The sequence below is a fragment of the Chrysemys picta genome, chromosome 4 (assembly GCF_011386835.1).
Source record: "Chrysemys picta bellii isolate R12L10 chromosome 4, ASM1138683v2, whole genome shotgun sequence".
Classification (NCBI taxonomy): domain Eukaryota; kingdom Metazoa; phylum Chordata; order Testudines; family Emydidae; genus Chrysemys; species Chrysemys picta.
In genome coordinates this window covers 121,708,488-121,719,980 of record NC_088794.1, presented here as the reverse complement: position 1 = coordinate 121,719,980, position 11,493 = coordinate 121,708,488, and the positions used below count along the sequence as shown (strand labels likewise).

The 11,493-nt window shown below is 44.0% G+C and overlaps 1 long non-coding RNA gene across 1 annotated transcript in view; it reads left to right on the top strand.

The window, feature by feature from the left end:
- Positions 1–565: 565 nt before the first annotated feature.
- The window catches only part of LOC135983182 (uncharacterized), a 98,612-nt gene continuing 87,684 nt past the window's right edge, over positions 566–11,493 (top strand). The window contains exons 1-2 of the long non-coding RNA XR_010600719.1: positions 566–857; positions 987–1,203. This is a non-coding gene — a long non-coding RNA (uncharacterized LOC135983182). The remainder of the gene's footprint in view (positions 858–986; positions 1,204–11,493) is intronic.

Below are 11,493 nucleotides of genomic sequence, written 5' to 3'. Positions count from 1 at the left end.
TTTTTAACAGTTCTTCAAGTAACAGAGGCTGGGCTGGGGCAAGGGTAGTGGTGGCCCTTTAATATATTAATAGATTATAAAGTCAGAAAGACCTTAGGATCGTCTAGTCTGATCTCTAGCATCACACTGGCCAAAGAACCTGACCCCGCAATTTCCACATGTATGTGCTTGAAGTTAAGCAAGCACTTAAGTAAGCCCTTCAGAACAGATACGCTAGGCAAAATTTTGAAAAGTGGGCACCTACAGTTAGGCACCTAAATTCCTGTGGGCACCCACTGCTCCACTGAAGCCAGACGGAGAGGCCGGGTGCTTAGGATGTTTGAAAACCAGACTGTTTATGTGTGTGTGTAAATTTAAGGCAGACAATTTCAAAAATCTGGCCCACATTTTTCATCTCTGCTGTCGGGCACCTAGTGCATTTTGGGTGTTGTTAAATAAGTAATATCAGCACATTTAAGGGAACAGACACTATTTTTTTGTGAATCTGCCATTGAAAGAAACACTTCAGATTTTCTTTTTCACGCAAAAATGTTCTCCTCTCTTTGCATCCCAACGGACTATTACTGCCTGAATGAAAATATGGCACCCAGAGAAGGAACATTTTGTCCAGTTGCATCTGATTTTGTACTCTGATCCTCTCTGCTTAGGAATGTGGAAGATGAAAGAACAATAATACATCTCTGGACATGCGGCCAGGACAGTGCTGCCTTGAGAAAAGTCAGGGCTGATTAGCTAATTCCTGCATTTTCTGTGCTGTTGTGATTCTGAATTCTTTAAGCCTGGACATAGCTTAAAGAAAATGGAGCTGGCTAATGCATTGTGCTAAATGGCCTTCTGCCTGTTTCCTGAGCACAGAGGTAAGACCACACACTAAAATGAAGTTCTGCTTATGCTCTGTCTGAGCTCATGTGACATTTTCTCTTAACATGTGTCCATCAATATATTTTTCTTAATTGCTGATGATTTTCTTTCCTTTGTTCACATAGGAGCCGGATGCTGTGAGGTGTTGAGGACACGCAATTTTCACAGGTTCCCAGAAGGCACTCAGCGCTGTGCAGGATTGTGCCCTGCTGTATTATCTTCTAGCATCATATGTCTGCTGCAAAACTTCTGCAGAGTGCAGCTTCCTCATAAAAATGTGTGAACTGGAAGGACAGAAGTAAAGTTTGTAAATCTTCATGGTATAAGTTAATCAGTTTAAAGGTAAAGAACCAGCAGCTTTTACGAACTTATCCAGCTTTTCTGGTGGTCCACCTGGAAGTGATTAGCAAATTGGTCATGCTAATTGGGGGTAATGAAGCATATGCCCCAAGTTTTCCTGTTCCTTTGAAGGGCTTTGGCATACTGCCAGTCTGTCTCCCAAAGCTGTTTCTTGTATGCCTGCCTCCTTTGAAGTATTATGTCATGAGAACAGAGAAAATTAGGGGCATGTTCTTTCCACAATGCCCTGTTCCTGAATGTTCTCTCATCCTGTTTCTTTGTATACTGCCTGTATGGACATAAGACTCCCCATTTTCTTAGCATTTCCTAACAGATGCTTTTTCTACTGTACCATGTACCATTTCTTAGCAGATACTGATTCTATTGTAAAGGCTACTGTATTTGTGTACTATAATAGGGACATAGGAGTTGCCAAACTGGTTCATATCAGTGGTCATCTTGTCCAGCATCCTGCTTATGAGACCAGCCAGTAGTAGATGTGGTAAGGCACAGTGCAAAAAACCCTGCAGTTGGCAGTTATGGATTACTATTTAATAAAAAATACTCAGGAATCAGGCTTATCAAAAGCAAGTAAGCACTTTTTATTAACCACCTGAGTACTCCACTAAATCTATGTGTGCTTTGGCTTCTGGAAACATCCACTTTGAACGTGCTCCAGTGCTTAACATAATCACCCTCATACTAACATTACATTGTCTTGTACATAGGAACTCCTCTACTAATAATTTAATAACTTTTCTTACAAGTACTACTGCTCTGTACTGGATAGAGAATGTCAGACCTGCTTAAATCGGTATGTGTTTGTGTGTGCTTGAGAATGAAAGAGAGAGAGAGAGAGATGAGAATCATGTCACTCACTAGTGGCAAACTCTCAGAAGATGTAAGTCTCAATAGTATTGAAGGTGTTGGATTCTCCACATAATGTACTGAATTTTAAAGCCTGTTCCAATCATGAAGTTCATGTGGCTAAGATGCATGGAAAAGATAACCATTCAGTTTTATTGGGATACAGAATCATTACACCATGTAAAACCCGAGGATGGATTTCTCAGGATTTGTCTCTGTTCTGACCGTTTGAAAGTCGCATCCAGGCCCCTAAATTTGTATCCATATATACTGACCTTGCTGTTGTATTCCTAAGATCTCCTTAGTCAAACAATAGTTTAAATCGCTGAGAGTTTAACAGAGGAGAAAATCAACATGTTCTGATTTCTCCTTATGCCCCTGAAAAGAAACATCCCTGATTGTTCTTATTGTTTTTTACATGTAAGATACCATTATTTTTAAGGTACTAGAGGTACAATCAAAACCTATTATGGTGCTACATAGCTCTGTATGAGGTAGAACCCTTGCATGCTACCCCATTTTCTTATAAATGGGAAGAAGTGCATGGCAGTGACCCCAGAATAGGGAGGGCTGCGGGCCATGCCAGGGCATGGACACAGGCTGGGGGCTGCTCTTGACTGGAGGGTCTGCAGTGCGGCTCCCCACAGCTGCCCACGCAGCTCTTACCATGGCTGGGCTGTGGCCCCCCTAGCCGCAGCTGGGTCCAGGTAAGAGTCACGTGCCGGCAGCTGTGGGGAGCCAGAGTCCCAGGGCTCACGGGGTGGGGATACAGTCTGGGGGCTGCTCTTGACCCTTCCACCTGGGCAGGTGGGAGATCCGTGGCTCCCAGCCCGGCACTCTGGCTTGGCCGGGGTCAGGGCCTCAGACAGGAGAGGAGGGGTGGGGGCTGGGAGCCCTGGCCCCTGGTCCCCCCATTGTTGCGTAGGTTCTGCTACCCTTGAAGTATTGTGCTTTGTTTTAGCTGCTTGAGAGCAGCCAGATGTTTTAGGAACGAACAGAATGCACCTGCTGTGCTGATGAATAGGCCAGGTACATCCAGGTAAAATGCACTTGCAGAACTTCTAAATATTGCAGCTACATCCTAGCAGAATACAGCTGCTTAGCTGTTGGATGTTTCAAGAAGATCAAGGGAGGATGAAGTTTTTGTGCTGATGAATAGCCCAGGTATATCCAGGTGGAACTGATCTGTTGCATTATCAATGATTTCAGATGCATCCAGGTTGTAATAATAATTAATAACAACAATATCTGGCTCTGTTATTGCTCTTTTCATCAGTGGAGCTCAAAGTGCTTTACCACAGAAATCAATATCACTCTCCCAGTTTTACAGATGGGGAAACTGAGGCACGGAGAGAGGAAATGACTTGCCCAAGGTCAAACAGCAAGCCAGTTTCAGACTTGGGACTAGAACCCAGGTCCCTGAAGTGTCATCCAGTGCTCTAACCACTAAGCAACACTGCCTCTTGAATTGCTGGATCTTTCACATTCATTCATGCAGAAAGATCACATCTACTTTGTGAAACGCACCTTCTGAATGGTTGACTGTTCTAGATACATCCGCACCGAAAGCACCTGCTATGCAGCTGAATGTGCCCAGTACATCTTAATGATGTAATTGATTTAAATGTTAATACAGCCTGGCAGCTCAAGAGGAGCAGGGAAGGAGGAGCAGCATGCTTAATAGAAGATAGGTGTATTTCCAGGATAGTTGGTAGTCAGGCTGTGATCTAATTGTTCTTTATATTGGTTGAACTTCTTATTGTTGAAAATCGTACGATCACTTGTAGGATAAAACATTTCTTTTTTTTTTAAATTTGTTTCTGGTTCTCTCAAGTTTGCAACAGAAACAGAATCATTTAATTAATGAGAACTGCAATTAAAATGTTCTGTAACTTATTTGATTCCCTGAATTTGGGAAATGTTTTTGGATTACCCTTGGTTTTGACTGATCATTTAAAAACATGCCATGCTGAGAACCAAATAACTTATTAAGGGGACTTTGATTAGCTAATTAAAGTGCTTGTCAGCCCTTCAATAACAGTGGTTGGTGACTAATAGTTTTGATTAGAACTGATTTACTTTCTTTGGTCTAAGGCAAAAACTTCTCTTAGGCACTTGTTTAGAACCATTAGGATATAGTCTCTGGGGAAAGCTACCCCAGAAGACAAATGCTGAATTGCATGAGGACATGGGTTTTAGGTTTTAGTGTGAAATGAGAGAGAGAAACGAATGTACATATAATGGAATGCAGTGGAATACCAGTGTTGTTATCACTGGTGAGTGACATAGGGACCCTAATTCTGACACTTTGGGTGGAATACACTAGGGTTACCATATTTCAACAATCAAAAAAGAGGACGGGAGGAGCCCCGCCCTAGCCCCGCCCCCGTCCTGTCCTAGCCCCGCCCCTTCCCTTCCACTCCCTCCCACTTCCTGCCCCCTCAGAACCCCCAACCCTCCCCCCACTCCTTGTCCCCTGACTGCCCCCCAGGACTCCACCCCCTCCCTAAGCCTCCCTGCCTCTTGTCCCCTGACTGCCCCCTCCTGAGACCTTCCCCACATCCTAACTGGCCCCCTAGGACCCTACCCCCTACCTGTCCCCTGACTGCCCCAACCCTTATCCACACCCCTACCCCCTGACAGCCCCCCCCCAGAACTCCTGACCCATCTAAACCCCTCTGCTCCCTGTCCCCCCCCTCCTGGGACCCCTGCTCCTAACTGCCCTCCAGAAGCCCACCCTCTACCTAAGCCTCCCTGTTCCTTATCCCCTAACTGCCCCTTCCTAAGACCCCCCCAACTGCCCCCCAGGACCCTACCTCCTACCTGTACCCTGACTGCCCAAAACCTTATCCACTCCCCCAGAAAGCCCCCCCCCCGCTCCTTGTCCCCTGACTGCCCCCTCCTGGGACCCCTGCTCCTAACTGCCCTCCAGAACCCCACCCCCTACCTAAGCCTCCCTGTGCCTTGTCCCCTAACTGCCCTCTCCTGAGACCCCCCCCACCTGTACCCTGACTGCCCAAAACCTTACACCCCGAACCCCAAGACAGCCCCCCCCGAACTCCTGACCCATCCAACCCTCCCCCTGCTCCCTGTCTCTTGACTACCCCCCCCACCCCAGAACCTCCCTGCTGCTTCTCTGGCCCCCGGCCCCCTTACTGTGCTGCAGAGCAGCGCACTCGGCAGCGGGGGAGGGGAGCAGGCTCGGAGCTCCAGACGAACGGCCGGCGATCTGTGAATGCAGGGAGGGAGGGGGAGGAGGGGAGTGGTGTCAAGTTTCAGGAGAGAGGAGGGGGGAAGTGACGGAAGGGCTCTGGCTCTGGCTGCCGGAGCCCAGGCTGCTTTGTAAGCCGCGCGCACGCTCTGTTTGGGGGGGGGGCGGGAGGAGGAGGGGAAGTCCGGACATTGACAAATTCCCCCCGGACGCTATTTTTAACTCGAAAAAGCCGGACATGTCCGGGGGAATCCGGACGAATGGTAACCCTAGAATACACAAGGGGAACTTAGGCTGAGTGTACCAGTGCCTAAGTTTAGGCACCCTGCTGCCAAGTGGAATTCACAGCCCTGAGTTAGGCGCCCTGGCTCCTTACGCAGTACATGGGGAGAGTTAGGTGTCTGAAAAAGGAAGTCACAAATGCCAGCAAGCTTTGTGTGGAACCACTTAAGTTAGCCAGTAGGAAATGCTGAGGAGAGGGTTGTAGCCTAAGCCCCACTCCTCAAAGGGAGTTAGGAGCCTAACACAGGGCTGAAGCTGGGGCTTTGACATGAGCTGCTCAGTGTCAGGACTGAGGTGGCTGTGAGGGTGCCCACCAGTGCAAACACAGGTGCTTAAATATTTCTAATGCCTACAGGGATAGGCTGCAGCCGAGTAGTGGTTTGGGGGGATCTTAACTTTGGACTTAAACATCTAAAGTGGCTAAGTCCCCCTTGCAAACCCCCACCCTAGAACTTCACATTAACTAACTCACCCTCCTAACACTCCCAAAATGTAGGTAAATATCATTGCCACCATTTTAAGGTGAGGAAAGTTGCATCACAGAGTGGTCAGGGCCCAGTTTTTCAGAAATAGCCTTCACTTTTGGCTGGCCAGCTTTAAACAAGTACCTCTTTGTATTTCTATACCTAAAAATTGAGGAACTGAAGGGTTAAAATCCATGTGCATTTTATATAACAACCTGGTATATGGATTGTGCCAGCTTTTTTCCAGACCCAAAGTCCAGAGTATGGTCAAGAGACCAGAGGCCTAGCAAATAGTGATCAGCTAAGAGAAAGCTGGGGTAAACAGATAATTTTGTTTTGCTAAAATAAGACTAGTCAGCAAATTGCCAGGTGTTGGAGCTAAGAACTAAATAATTGTGTCTTATTCAGAGTTACAGATTGAACAAAGAATCCCTGTTCCTATTGTGTTAGTCTCTTCTGTAGGGAGACATTCTTCCCACAGATCCAACCTTGAGTTTATGAAAAGTTGGCACATGTCAGTATAAGATATGGCATCCTTCCACCTCCCTTCCAAGGGACCAATGCTTGCCTTAAGACACACAGAAGACAATCTTTATTGCCATATACTTTCACTGTTTCTTTGCTTTAACACCTAGGAATATATCTGCTGGACAATCAGAGGAGCTACTCCATTCCTATGGACCCCAAATCAGAATTCAACATATATATTTTATACTAATAACATTTTATCAAAATATTAATTAAATGTTAACTTGCTAACTTGAGACCATGGGCGGAGACATTATGTAACCTGTTAACCATTGGCTAATGTGCTATCTTGTCTTGCTGCAAAACCTATCCTGGGGTGTGGAACTGCCTACCCTATCACTTTTCCCCGTCCATGGAAAATCTATATATTCTATTGTAATCAATTGATCAGCAGTGTCTCTAAGCCTAATAAGCAAGGTGACACTCCGCCAGCGCTGTGTGTAATAAACTCCTATGCTTGACCTCTATACGGTGTGGATTTATGTCCTTCAGAAACCCAAAATTTAGAGGCTAATTCTGAAAACATGCTCCTAAGGGTATGCCTACTCTGCAACTGCAAGCAAACCTCCCTGGTGGTGGAGTAGAGAGATTTGCACTAGTAGGGCTCAAGCTAGCACGCTAGAAATAGTTGTGCAGATGTCATGGCTCCAGCAGAGACTCGGGCTAGCCACCTGAGCTCAAACCCACCTAAATCCCTGAATCTGAGCTTGGGTGGCTAGCCCATGTCTCTGCCAGAGCCATAACATCTTCACAGCTGTTTTTTGTGTGCTACCTTGAGCCTTGATAGTACAAGTCTGTCTAGCCACATTGGGGGGCTTGCTCTTACCTGCAATGTAGATGTACACTAACTGATTTGCCCACAGTTAAACAGAAAGTCAGTGGCAAACTTTGGTTTAGGAGGAGTTCCTAGCTTTGAGTCTGTTGCTCAATCCCTTAGAACACTCTGCTTTTCGTATAGGTCTTTGTCTATCTGTCTATCCAGTATTTTTAGTGTGCACCATCATGATATGTATAACAGATGGTCAAAAATTGCACATTTAAAAAATATGAAAAGCAAGGACTTTTTTTTTTTTTTTTTGCAAACATTCTTGCCGAAAGTTCCCCTTGGTTTTTGGTCTGCTCTAATCTGTAACTCCCCTAAGTGAGTTTCTGAATATACCCTTTAACAAATATAATGAAAATGCATTTTTAAGACAACAAATGAAGAAGTGACTTTAGATTATGATACTCAGACTCAGTTTGTACATGGATTTTTGTAAAAACATTTTTGCTGGTAAAAGTGAATGGATCATAAAAGAAAAGAGAAAAATCTGAACCTGAGAGCAAAGATGTGGACAGTGGATTCTTCTCAGACAAATCTAAGCATACGCTCAATATTAGAAGTTGTCTTGTGGTGATGTAAATGTAACAGACAGCATTTATTTGACACTGTTGCTGCAGTTATCAAATATCTTACTGATCAACGGTAGGCTGCTCTATATATTTTCTCATGCTGCTTGGCTTCTATTGTCAAACATAAATCTCAGTTGAAGTAGTATCCAGGATAGATGTTCAACTTCACAGTTTTGCCAGGCTTTGATTAATCCTCTGGATGCTGGAGGTAGTTCTTTCTCTGCCTTTTGCCAGCAAAATGACATCTTAAGCCCATCCATGCTGCATAAACAATCATCTTCTTCTAATCAAATAGTGAGACTCTCCTTTGAACTTGTTGCAACAAACACAATTGAACTGTGTTTCACAGAGGACACCACAGTCATGTGTCATCTGTGTTTGTGTAGCTATAACTATCATTGTGCTTAACTGTTTTTGTATCAGTGCATTGTGGGAAAATCTGGACAGCTATCACTTGTGCCCATTCACAAAGAGCAGCATCAGAGGCCCATGAAGCAATGAACTCTGGGATGTCCTACTGCAGGATACCTGAAAGAAAGGAGGACTGGTCACATCATCTTCACATACATGGTGTGGGGTCCTGCCCACACTGCAGCCCCCCCCCCACCCAAAACACCCAGTGTGCTAAGACATTTACAGAAAGATGACCTTGTGACAACCTAAGCTGCTAACAAGGGTGAAATATGGTTAGCTGCCATGGTAACCATACATTATCCATGTTGTGCATTGACACAAACCAGCTTTAGAACCAACCATGTCACTGATTAGTTCCTAACTGTTGAAAAATATAATGTAGACAGCGTCTCTGGTAGAAGATATTTCTATATTCACATGCACCATCAAACCTTTCCTCCAATCAGCTGTGCTTTCTGTTCTCTGTGTAGCCTGTATATCACAAATAAATGCACATTCAGGCTTTCAGATGTAATGTAAACAGAGGCTCATAACTATTCAGTGTCAGACTCAAAAATGTGTAGAGTTGGGCTCAAGCTTCAGGGTTGAGATCTGGATTCAACTTTCCCGAGAGCGCTATAGTTTGGTTCTGAATTTCTCTAGTGATGGTGTGGGGGTTGGAGAGAGCAGATTCTTCTCCAGGAGTTTGGTTCAAGCTAGCTCCTTAATAAACTGGCGTATTAGTCCCATCCACGGAACATAGGCAATCGTTTTCTAGTCAATCAGTGAAACTCTCCTCTGATCTTGTTGCAACAAACACAGTTGGATTGTGTCCAATGGAGCACAATCGAGTCATGTGTAAAATCAACCACATGGTTCAATGTATAGTACAGAAATATTAGAAGAATCCTGTTTCTGCACATTCACATGTTGGGATTTGGTTTTATTAGATATACATTCATTGTGGTGACAAATTAAGAAAAATGTTACAGATGAAACAGTACAGAAAATGGGGGGGAAACCAACACACATTCAGAAAAAAGAACATGCTTTCTTTCGGGCATCCTATTACAATAATCTTCATAGAAATTATTGTGATGTCTCAAACTCAGCAATATGAATTCCCCACAAACCAGAAAAAAAAAAAGAGCCAGGAAAGAAAGAATTCCAGTTTCCACAAGGACATCTTGCGCCCAATTCGGCTCCTGTTGACTCCAATGGGGACAGGATCAGGTCTCTTGAAATAAAGTTAGCCAAACATGGAAAGAAAAATTATGAGAAACAAGAGAACGGCTATATGGTTAGTCTGTTAGCATGAATATTTCTGCAGCATGAAAGCCCCTTCAAATACACCACAACAGCACAGAATGCAGAACAAAGTGTTCCTCTCCTGTGTTGCTGCTCTATGGGAGCCATGGTACATTTCTGTGAACAGCAAAAAAGCAGTTCAGGGTCTTACCCTTTGGGAAATGTCACAGTGAATGCTTTGCACAAAAAGCAAGGACTTGTCTATTAAGATCACATTAAATGGCTCACAAATTTCCCATTTTCGCAGAAATTGACAAAGTTTGCCTGTTGATTTATTATTCATATACGGAAAGATGCTTCCTCGAGAAGAGCGTAAATACAATTTCCCCAGCCCAATCAGCCTCTCAGGCTTTCTGATGAAGTGATAAGCACAATAGAATTCAGAGGGATTAAGGGATGAGGTGGAAAATGAAAGCTGAGTTGTGTTTCTGTAAGTTGTCTTGCGTGAAGCAGCTGCAGGGAGATAAAGCAAGCCAAATAATGTGAAAATATCTGCATAAGACCCCTTCTAATAGAAAACTGGGACTCCATCAAAACCCTGCTTCTGGAATGGATGACTCAGACTCTCAGTAACACAGAGTTAGGAGACTAATCCTGTTACAAGGAATTTTTCCACTTATATTTATCTGGAGGATATGGCCACTGCATACTGGAAAGAATACAAACATCCTTTCCAGATTAGAATGTTTATTCACTGACCCTTCTGGAATGTTTGGCACTTAAGGTTTTATAGTTATTAACTCTCCACTGTTACCATATCTCTTGACTGAGAATAATTTAGTAAGTCTCCAGGGACAGTGTGGACAGGTAGGTAGGAGTAAAGGATTAGGAGTTAGGATCACTTGCTCCTGTCTCTGACTCTGCTGCTTACTTACTGTATGACCTTGGCCAAGTCAGTGATCTATGTTTCTGTTTACCCATCTGTAAAATGTGCTTAACACAGGAATACCTTAATGGGGTTGTGTGAGACTAAACACAATGCAGCGCTTTGTGATCTTCAGATGAAAATCTGTCTATATAGCTGTAAAGTATTATTATTCTTTAGATTGACTTGCAGTGGCACATCACTTGGAATCATCAGATGAAACTGTAGGTATAATTGTATCAGTTATTGCTTCTTCTGGATTTATGGGCAAGATCTGGAAAGAAAGTTTTGTAGAATTCGTATTCTAAGAGGCATATACAGAAAGGCATCTACTTAAAGTACTAAATCAATAATATCTATACACTTTATTCAGAGCCCACAGTGGAAAATTAAGGCATTTTAAAGAATTGCTTTGTATTAAGGTCTGCCAGGCTCCTCAAATGAAGGCCAAAAAATCCCAGCAAGTTTTCTCCTCTCTTAACTAAAGTAGTCACCATATGTCATAGTTACAGCACAGTGATATTCAAAATACTGTAGTTGTTTCATATCCTAATTTAGAGGACTACTGAAGTATCCTGCATGAAACTTGGAGTGAGGAGCACAAGTTGCAGGAGGGAAGAGTTTGGAGGTGGTACCAGGAAGTCAGTCTGTATACACATGGCTTGAGGTCTACCTGCAGTTTCATCATCTCTGTAATTAGTTCTCATAATAAAAAGCCAGTTTTAGAGACATGGAGTCCTCCCATGTTATTACTCAGCCCATGGTACATGAAACCTCAGCTAGGAAAGTAATGGTTAGTTGCCCCCCATGCTGTAGAATGCCAAGAGCGCTGTCACAGGCTGGCCAACCCTATAACACAAGTTTGGGCTCAGCCTAGCCTGTGACCTAACAGCACTGGAATACTTAGGGAGGTGGTGTAATCCCCTTCCTTAGAGGTTTTTAAGGTCAGGCTTGACAAAGCCCTGGCTGGGATGATTTAGTTG